General features: G+C 40.0%; 1 pseudogene; it reads left to right on the forward strand.

Moving 5' to 3' along the window:
• Positions 1–7,894: 7,894 nt before the first annotated feature.
• On the forward strand, positions 7,895–10,631 carry LOC123816848 (annotated as a pseudogene).
• Positions 10,632–11,011: the final 380 nt, after the last annotated feature.

Below are 11,011 nucleotides of genomic sequence, written 5' to 3' on the forward strand. Positions count from 1 at the left end.
TAGATTCTCTCTGTTGTACTCTGCATTCACATGATTGTCTTTCTAACAGTGATTTGTGCATCTTAATCCTTTCTTCCTTTTCACCCACCCTCCCTACCCCTGTCCCTTCACAACCGTCAATTTGTTCTCTGCATCTATGAGTTTATATGTACATTATGTTGTTTAGATTTCACATATAAGTGAAATCATATGGGATTTATCTTTCTCTATCTGCTATATTTATTAGCATAATATTCTTAGGGCCATTTACTTCTGACTTCTGTACTTGATTCTTTGTATAGAGTTTATTTTTACTGGCATATTATTTTCATGTGATAGAAAACAGTTTATAGTCTTGGTGGAAAAAAACTCCACTGAATTCTCAAGTATTTCTGTTAATTATTTTAAGTATTTTTCTTCTTAATTAGTAATTACTTTAACCACCAAGTCAGTAGCCACCCTGAAAAAAAAAGCAGTACAGACTTGTATGAAGCAAAAATACGAGAGAGCCTTTGCTTTCATCCTCACCACTACTTCCTCCCTCACCGCACTTCCCATTTAAATGTGTTTGTATCTTTTTAGGGTACACAATTTTAGGATACATTAAACATGATACTTTCTTATGCAGACTGAAGTTTAATCAGGGATATTGAGTCAAAATTATAAAAGAACACCTTTAATACTCAGGTAAAGATATGAGAACTGATTATAATCTGTTTTACTGCTTCATCAAATCTCTAGTTGAGAATGACTTATTGAAAGCTTAATAAAATCAGGAGAAGAAGTAATATACTTCTATTCCTGAACTTGACCAGTCTTTGCTGCAGGATGTGCTACCATTCAATAATATTCTTTCTTTCATCTTTGCATCTTTCTTTCAAGTGCTCTAGACTGTATAATCACAGGCTCTGAGCAGACATTTAGATATTCTCCTATAGAGCCAAAGTTAAGGTTTTAATTCAGTTAATTCATTCCTTTGCATAACAGTGGGCATGTTTTTCTTCTTTACAGACACTGTTGGGCTATACAAGATGAATTTTCTTGTTCCTTGACAAGTACTGGGCAAGAGGGTTTTTGGCTTTTCAAACTGCAGTTAATGCTGCATCATAGTGGTGAGTGCCTAACATCAAAGATTCCTTTTAAGTCTTCAGTAATTTTTCTCTTTCTTCCAACCTCTGCCTCTCCCTCCACCTTGTCCCTACGCTCTTCAGAGATGACACAGTGCTTCTCGGTTCCTGTGAAACTACAGGCCTACATACCCACTACACCCATCCTTTCCCTTCTGAGTCATTCCTAACATCCTTCCTCAGTTCACAGGCTGGATCCCACTCTGTCAACATTACTAGGGAAGCCCACAGTGAATGTTCCCTTCTGTTTCCTCTTTTTTCAACTTCCTCCTTTCAACTAGATTCTCTCTCAACTTGATTCTTCTCTTCAGGATTCAAAGCTATCAATTTCTTCACTTGTTTTCAAGACCCTCCCTCATCCACATTTCCCCCTCAAGTACTCTAGCCCCCTTCCCTTAACCGTTAACTAAGCTCAGTATGATTTCCATCCCCATGCTACCTCCCAAATGGCTTTTTCTAAGGTCAGTGATAACTCCCATGTCAGTTAACAACTGACCTTTTCATTCTTCACCTAACTCTGCCTTTTAACTAAACAGCAGGCACTAGTTTTCTTTCACTCTTCTAGCCCTTCCTTCCCAGTCTTCTTGCCAGCTTATTTTAGGTATTTTTGTACTCCCACTTCCATAAACTGTAGTTCCACAAGGTTCTATCCTAGGCATCTTTCTACATCCTATGATTTTCTCTAGATGATGTCATTCATTAATTACAATTTAATGCTTATTACTCCAAGAACCCTACTTCAACTTGTAGGCCAGCAAAGTTTCTCTGTAAAGGGCCAGATAGCGAATATTGTAGGCTCTGAGGGCTACACTGTCTCTCCTGCAGCTATTTAACTCTGCTCTTGTACCGTGGAAGCTGCCATTAGATAACACAGTAACAAACGAGTGTGGCTGTGCTCCAATAAAACCTTATCACGGATCAGAGGGTGGACCAGATTCAGTCAGTGGGCCGTAGTTTGCCGACCATTGTGCTCATCCCATGTATTTGATCGTGCACTGGTGATCAGTTCCTTGATGCCTCGTAAACAATGAAAACTGGCATGTTCAAAACTGAACGTGGGTATTTTTCTCTAGATGTGGCTGAGGTTAAAATTTTTTTCTCTATGTTAGTAAATGCCAAAGCCACCTACCTTGTGGTCCAAATAGAAACTGGGGAATCATCAGTGATCATTTTCTCTGCCTCATCCACTACCTCTAATCTCTCATCTGGCCCTGTTAATCCTAAACTCAAGTCTGTGTACTTCAACGCCACCCCCGCACTAGTCCAAGCCATTGCCATCTCTAGCCTGAGCTCTGGGAGTAGTTTATCTCTGCAGCTTCATCTATCCCCTAGCTATATAGCCATATCTATTTCTATTTTTGCTGCAGACCTCTTTTCCATGCCTCCAATGTGTTGTACTGTACTTCTTTTTCCCTTGGCGCATGCTTTCTCTGCTGCCCAGAGTTTTCTTCTCCATTCTCTACTCTCTCCACATAATCTTTGCTGAGATAAGATCACAGCCTTTAGCTGTTAGTATAAATGCCATTTCTTCAGGGAAGCTTTCCCTGGTTTTGCTCTCCTGGCACTCTCTACTTCTCCTTTAATGCAGTTATTCAATTATAATTAAAGAGCTGATTGTGCAATGGGCTACTTATTGTCTCTCCTTCTTTCTCCAGCTCTATCGTAAAATGTGAAACTTCCTGAAAGTGAGAATGTTCATGTCTGGAATGCTGCTCTCTCTCAATCATCTGTCACAATATATTGGTCACAATAGACACCTCCCCCCCCATAATTTTTCAAATGACTCATAGTTAATATCTATTAATACCAAAAATCATCAAGATTATTCAGGTAATATTAACAGTTTACCATTTTTAAATTAATGGAAATATATAAATACTGAACATGAAAAGAAAGAAAAGCTGGATTGTTTTCTAATATATTTTTTATAGTTGACATCATGAATTTGTTAACATCCCAAATGAGGTCACAACAAATCATTCTATGATGGAAGAGCTGACATCAGTTATTGGAATAAATATGAGGACACTAGCTTTAATTTCTAAGGGAAAAAAACTATAAATGAATGGTTTATGATAGTTTATTCTCTCTTTTTAAATAGTTTATATCATAGATGTTACAAAAGAAAGGAAACAATTTAAGAAACTGATGACAGTGGTGGGTCTTCCAAGAGTCAGCATTCTGCTAAGTGTCCTTTATCTGTGTATCACATACTATTAAATACAGAAACTCACTAGGTTATAGAAGAAATTGGATGTATGCACAAGTTTTTCTTGCAAGCATTCTAATTAATTAATTTACCTGTGTTAGATTTTCTGATGTTAACAGTAGAGAATAAATAAGAGTTGTGCTTCTATGACTTGAAAATATATATATATAATACCTGTGTGATTTAGCTAGTGCCAGAAAAATGCTGCATGTAAAACTACCCCAAAACCCAGTGTCTTCAAGCAACAGTTGTGTATTATATCTCAGCCAGGAGTTGCTGCTCACATCTGGTGGGCAGAGGCTAGGGATACTGCTAAACACCCTACCATCCACAGAACAGCTCCCAACAACAAAGATTATCCAGCTCAAAATGTCAATAGTACCCATATTGAGACATCCTGATTTTGTGGAACCAAAATCAAAGCTTTGAGATCATCCTCTAAGCTTCGGTTACTCAACAGCTAGCATCTGAGATTGCCTCACATTCCTACTGCAGTCTTGAGATTTTTTTTAATGAGTCTTCTTCCTGGTGCTAATGGTTTAACTGGCAGAGAAGGTGATGGTTTCAGGTTTGCCATGTATTTATAACAAATTATGACAATTTGTCAAAAAGAGGAGCTCAGGAAAAACTAATGCCTTCCACTTTCCACCAATGTTCTCATTCCTGTGAGACAGGATTTGCCTTGACCAAAAAAAGATACAGCAGTGTTCTGTGATTTCTTCTGAGGCAACTGCTTGGCAATGGACGCTCTCAGCTGTCAGATGAAAGACTTCCTCTAACTGATTTTTTTAGCTGCTTTGAGTAGGGCATTTTGGACTTAAATTTATGAATTCCCTACTTCTATAAACCAAAAGCATTCACCTCTGCATTCTTTCATTCTTTACACCCTCGAAGTTAGTCATTGCCCATTGCTTCATCGTCTTTGGCCACAGGTATGGCTACCAAGGAAACTCGTATTTGGAACAAGTAGAATGTTCTCGGTGCTTTCCAATCACAAAGTCTTAACTAATTGCAAAATCTCCATAATCCTGGTGGTTTCTTATTTCCAGAATTCTGTTTCTGATAGTTATTTCTTCATTTTTGTGGTTTCTCTGGTTGCAAGAAATAGACTCACATGTGCTAACTCAGGCAATGAAGGGCTAGTGTAATCCCAGGCAGATCCAAGAGTAAACACAGGACTGAGAGATACAGCTTGAAGGTCAGTGTGAATTCAAGATAGCCACAGGAATCTTCACGGCCAGAGACTGTGAAACTTCAACAGAGTAGCCCACCAATGAGAATCTCAGCTTCTTGTTCTGCTGTGCTTATCAATATAGAGAGTCTTGCTTCTTCCCCCAGTTAACTGGCTACAGAACCAGCTGCTTGGTACCTCTTTTCTCAGCCTACATCTTTTGCTGACTTTGAGCTTCAGTTTACTTTTGGCTTGAACTTTCCGCATGGCCTACATTGTCCCTCCTGCCTCATTGCCTCTCTCTGCGCACAATGTTGCCAACACTGCATTTCCCAGTTGGGTTTCCAGAGAGCCAAAGCTTGTGATCAACTTTGGCTGTATTTGAACTGAACATTTTGCCATCAATAACACATAGGATGAATGTCCTATAGCCTTGTATCTATGATACAAATTATGGTCAGTCTTACATTAGGAGCAGCCTTGGCCCTTATCCCTAGAGGGCCATTTCCCATGAAGCCTCTATGAATCTGGAAAGCCCCATGCCTGTCATACTTAATAAAATTCATATATGGAGTTCAACCCACAGAGTTTATGACTTTTAACACAGATTCTCCTCCCATTGCAAACACATGAGATTCTGGATAAAATAGAACAAAACCACTTTAATGCCACCAGAGCAATAAGCTTCAGCTTGTGTTGAAGAAGCCCAGTGTGATACTGAACTCTTGTGCACCGTTGGAGGGAATGCAAATTGGTACATATTGGAAAGTAACATGGAGTTTCCGCAAAAAATTAAAAATAGAACTGACATATGTTCCAGCATTTCCACTATGGACTATATAACCAAAAGGAATGAAAGTAGGAGAGTGAAAAGCTGTCAGCATTCCCATGTTCATTGAAGCATTATCCATAACAGCTAATGTGTGAAAACAACCTAAGTGTCTTTCTGCAGATGAATGGGAAGGAAGATACAGCATTTGTATTATCTATACTGGAGTGTCATTCAGCCATGAGGCAGAGGGAATCCTGCCATTTGTGACAGCATTATGGGCCTGGAGGGCAACAGGTTGAGTGAAGTAAGTCAGAGAAAGACATGCTGTATGGTATCACTTATGTGTGGAATCTGAAAAAAAAAAAATGAACCGAGAAGAACAGAGAATCGAATGGTGGTCACCAAGAGCTGCACGGGTGGGGAAACGGCGTGATGTCAATCCAAGGGTACGTAGTTCCAGTTATAAGATAAGGAAGTTCTGGGATCTAACCCACAGAATGGTGATAATAGTTAACAGTGCTGTGTTACATATTTGAAATTTGCTGAGAGAATACATCTTAAATGTTCTTACCATCAGAAAGGAGTGATAACCATGTGGCATGATGGCGGTGTCAGCAAAAGATAAGGCAATAATCGTTTCACAACATGTAAGTGTGTCAAATGAGCAGTTGTACCTCTCAAGCTTACACAATGTGATATGTTAATTATATCTTAATAAAGATAAAAAAGTCAGCCTAAAAGTGACCCATGGAACACCTGTGAGGTGAGGAGGTCAGGAAGGCAACAACGTCTACGCAGAATGTGGCTTCTTCAGAAATGACAAGAGATCCAACTGCCACAGAAGCCACCCTGAAATCAAAGTCGGAAGCAGCAGTAAAATGATAGGCCTGGTGGAGGCAAGGTCAGAGGTCACAGGCAGTTGCTGACTTGTAAATCTCTGCAGGATTCAAGGTCTGAGGCAGAGCAGTGCCAGGCCCTGGTAGAATGAGTACAGAAGCACGTGCCAAGGAAGATCTGACAAATGAGGGGGAAATGTACGAATGGTTGTAGATGAAAGGAAGGGCATTCATTGCCCACAAATTCTCAATGTCTCAATTCATTTTATTTTTTTTAATTGTGGTAAAATATAGCATAAAATTTACTTGAAGTAAACTAGGCATGAATGTTGTATTACTACAATACTCATATGAAATATCTAGAATAGGCAAATTCATGGCGACGGAAAGTAGCTTAGAGCTCACCAGGGCAAGGAGACGAAGGATCAATGGGGAAGTTATTTATTGCTTAATGCTTACAAAATTTCTTCTTAATAGAAGAGTTTTGAAACCAGATTGTGATGATGATTGTATCATACTGTGAATGTCATTAATGTCACTGAATTGTAGGCTGAAAAAATGGTTAAAATGGCAAATTCAATCCATTGAACTTCTGAAAATATAATTTTAAATAATTCTGACATCATACATGTCCTCTGTTAAAAAGTCATACAATTTATACAGGTCTATAATATATAAGAATTATGTTGCTTAGCCAGTGCCTTTTCCATCATATATATGCACACAATAACATTATATTTACTGTTTTGTGATTGTCTTATTTCACAACATACTCCCTGGCTTATTATAGATCTGTGTCATTTTTTTGTAATGTCCATGCATTATTTCAATGTTTGGATGTACCCAAAAATTTTAGTCAAGAATCAATGGAAAGACATAGAGGGTCTTTCTAAATTCCCCTGCCATATACAATGCTGCAACTAAGAATATTGCATGTAGATCTTCCACATCTATCTACTCAATCATTTGGAATATGTTCCTAGAATGTGTTCCTAGCTCAGAGGCCCTGTATGTGTCTGAGCTTCCGACAGAAGTATCGCTGAGGAGTTCCACCAGTCCACACCAGGTTGTCCCCAGACTTTATGACAGGTGGCTCCTCTGAAGCAAAAATCTATTGAAAAAGGAAGGAAATAGAGACTGCTGGCTGTGATGAGAAGGAAAGTGCCACTTCCATAATGCCCTCACTCTTATCTACTAAAATGAACAAAACAAACAAAAGCCCCAAAATGATGTCAGAAATGGAATGAGGAAAGATCTCAACCTCCTATAACCCCTACATAACTGTGTTAGCTTTTGGAGCTCTTATTTACTAAACTAAAGGAAGATGCTGACAGCCAGCTTACGTCTCTCTGAGAGCATTGTGACCCGTGGGAGGTGAAGTGGGATCAAAAGCGCCCATTCTGTTGTCCTCCTCTGCTGGGGGCATCTGCAAGCTTCATCAAGCTCAAGGAAAGCCCGCTCCACCGCTGAACACATGGGAGAGCTTAGCCAAGGCCGAACATGCGCAGGTCAATGCTCACTCTACCAGGTGCTACCTCATGATTGTGTTTCTCCCCTCTTAGAGTCAGCTTGAGGTTCATGTGGATGAAGAAAAAATACTAGCAAGGACTTTGGATACTTAGCTAAAGCCATCCCCTGGCTATGGTAGCGATTTAAGTAAAGAGGGACTTTGTTCCTAAGCAATCTCGAATTTTCTCATCTTGCAGAGCAAAAGGCAAAGAGAGGGGTTAAAAAAATAGAAGAAAAGAAAAAGAAATATCATTGGCTTTTGCTCCTGGGCTGGCTTGAGAAGCATAAAGAATGGCCTCCTCAGATCTGGAACAATTATGCTCTCATATTAAAGAGAAGATTGGTAATATTTAAAAAACTTCATCATTAAGAAACTGTAACCAAGAACCTACCTGGAAGACTACCTTAAATAAAATAGGAGACGAGATTGCTTTAGTCAATGAACTTCTAAATAAATTTGGATTGGGAATTCAGTATCAAGAGCAAACTGACAGTTTACTCATGGACCTCTGTGAATCTCTTGAAAAATAGTATAAAGATTCAAAACATCTCAAAGAAAACAGTCCTCCCTTTTGCCCCAAGGAACACTGTCCTAGAGCTGTATTAAGAGATCAGATTTTGACTCTGAAGAACCAGTGAAATGTAAGGAACCTGAACCCACAAAAGAAATATTTAAGAAATGCCATTTATAACTTCTAATGGGATCTGTGGTGTGCCTGCATGTATGAAATCTCACTGAACCTATTGTCAAAGTGATGATGATATTATTACTCAATGAGGTACTAGTTAGTAAACATAAGATCTTATATCAACCAGAAGTCTTGAAGTTCTGTGGCCAGTAATCTCTACCACAGATTTATCAATGAAGAAATAGAGGATAGCAAAAGTCACTATTTTATAGTAGAAGCTGACATTAAAAAGCACACAGCTGACTTCTGGCCAAGGTGGAGGCATAGGTGGATGCACTGTGCCTCCTCGCACAACCAAGATAGGGACAATAATTTAGAAACAGAATAACAACCAGAACTGACAGAAAATTGGTCTGAATGAAAGTCAGACAACCAAGAAGTTGAAATAGACCCATTCATCCAGACCGGTAGGAAGGGTGGAGTTGGGCAGCCGGGCACACATCTGGGTTTGGAAAGCAGAGAGCACTGGGACTGGGAGCATAAGGCATCCGGGGTGCGCAACACTGCAGCTGGCAGACGCTGGCCGAGGGGTGGCAACCAGCAGACCCAGTGAGGCGGCGATTGTGAAGCAAGGCACTGCATGCAACCCAGGATCCCAGCGCTGGGAAATAGAGCCTCAGGACACTGATTGAGGACACCTGTGGGAGTTGAGGCACATGGAGAGACACCCAGCCTCACAGGAGAGATCCTTGGAGGGTCCCACGGGGTGCACAAGCCCACCTACACGGGAATTGGCACCAGAGGGGCCCAGTTTGCTCAAAGGAAGCGGTGGAAGGAGCTGAGGTCCCATGAAGAACAGAGCAAGCACCATTGTCCCCTCTCAACCCTGCCCCCACATACAATGTCACAATCCAGCGACTGGGGTGCTCAGCCCTGGTGAACACCTAAGGTTCCGCCCCTCACCATAACAAGTGTGACCAGACCAAAAAAAAAAAAAAAAAAGAAAGAAAGAAGAGATGGCTCAAATAGAAGACCAAATGAAAGCCCCAGAACCCATTCTTTTAAGCAACCAAGAGATAGCCAACCTATCAGATGCACAGTTCAAAACACTGGTGATCAGGAAGCTCACAGAATTGGTTGATTTTGGTCGCAAATTAGATGAAAAAATGAAAGCTACAATAAGTGAAATGAAGAAAAATACACAGGGAACCACTAGTGATGGAAAGAAAGCTGGGTCTCACATCAATGGAGTGGACCAGAAGGAAGAAAGAAACAACCACACAGAAAAGAATGAAGAAATAAGAATTCAAAAAAATGAGGAGAGACTTAGAAACCTCCAAGACATCTTTAAACGTTCCAATATCTGAATTATAGGGGTACCAGAAGGAGAAGGGGAAGAGCAACAAGTGGAAAAGTTATTTCAACAAGTAATAAAGGAGAACTTCCCCATTCTGGCAAAGACAATGGACTTCCAGGAAGTCCAGGAAGCTCAGAGAGTTTCAAAGAAGTTGGATCCAAGGAGGAACACACCAAGGCACATCATAATTACATTAGCTGAGGTAAAAATGAAGGAGAGAATCCTAGAAGAAGCAAGATAAGGAGGCAGTTACCTACAAAGGACTTCCCATCAGACTGTCAGCTGATTTAAGGTCTCTTAAAAGAGACCTTACAGGCAAGAAGGGGCTGGAAAGAAGTGTTCCAAGTCATGAAGGGCAAGGACCTTCATCCGAGATTGCTCTATCCAGCAAAGCTTTGATTTAGAATGGAAGGGCAGATAAAGTGCTTCTCAGATAAGGTCAAGTTAAAGGAGTTCATCATCACCAAGCTCTTATTATACGAAATGTTACAGGGATTGATCTAAGAAAAAGAAGATTAAAAAATATGAATGGTAAAATGACAGCAAACTCGCAGTTATTAACAACCACACCTAAAACAAAAACAAAAGCAAACCAAGCAAACAACTAGAACAGGAACAGAACCACAGAAATGGAGATCACATGGAGGGTTAGCAACAGGGGAGTGGGGGGGAAGAAAGAGGGGGAAAAGGTATGGAGAATAAGTAGCATAGATGGTAGGTAGAAAATAGACAGGGGGAGGGCAAGAATAGTATGGGAAATGTAGAAGCTAAAGAACTTATGACACATGGACATGAACTAAAGGAGGGGGGGAATGTGGGTGGAAGAGGGTGTGCAGGGTCGAGGGGAGTGAAGTGGGGAAATGGGACAACTGTAATAGCATAATAAAATATATATATTTTAAAAATGCACAGCTTTGAAATTCGACAAGAGGTTTCATGTGATACTGAATATTTTATGACACTGTCTGAGGCTATCAGAGAGGCTCTCTGAGGGGGAGAACTTACCTATGAGGTTATAACCTGTGGCTCTTGTGAGCTTTGAACCACCAACAGTAAGATGGGGTTAGAGGGTACACCTAGAATCTCCATGTATATAGGTATATAACTTCATTAGCTCTCTCATTTTCTTATTTCTTATAAAAATACAACTTTTTTGATAAAGTATATACACTGTAAAATTTACTTCAGCAAATATTTAACCACCTACCATTTGCAGCTCTGGGCTTGGCACATGATGTAAATAAAAAAATGTTCATCTTTAGTTTTTGTGTTTTGTAGACAATGCTCCAGACACCAGAAAGATGGGTACATATGTGCTAATGGAAGACAAAGATCAGAAAGATAGACAACATCCATGATGCCCAGACCCTTTGGAATTAAAAATCATTAGTGTCCAGATCCCGGCTACTGTAAACAACGCTG

This window comes from Phyllostomus hastatus, unplaced genomic scaffold (genome assembly GCF_019186645.2).
Source record: "Phyllostomus hastatus isolate PE091 unplaced genomic scaffold, TTU_PhHast_1.1 phas_contig_210, whole genome shotgun sequence".
In the NCBI taxonomy this organism is placed as follows: Eukaryota; Metazoa; Chordata; class Mammalia; order Chiroptera; family Phyllostomidae; genus Phyllostomus; species Phyllostomus hastatus.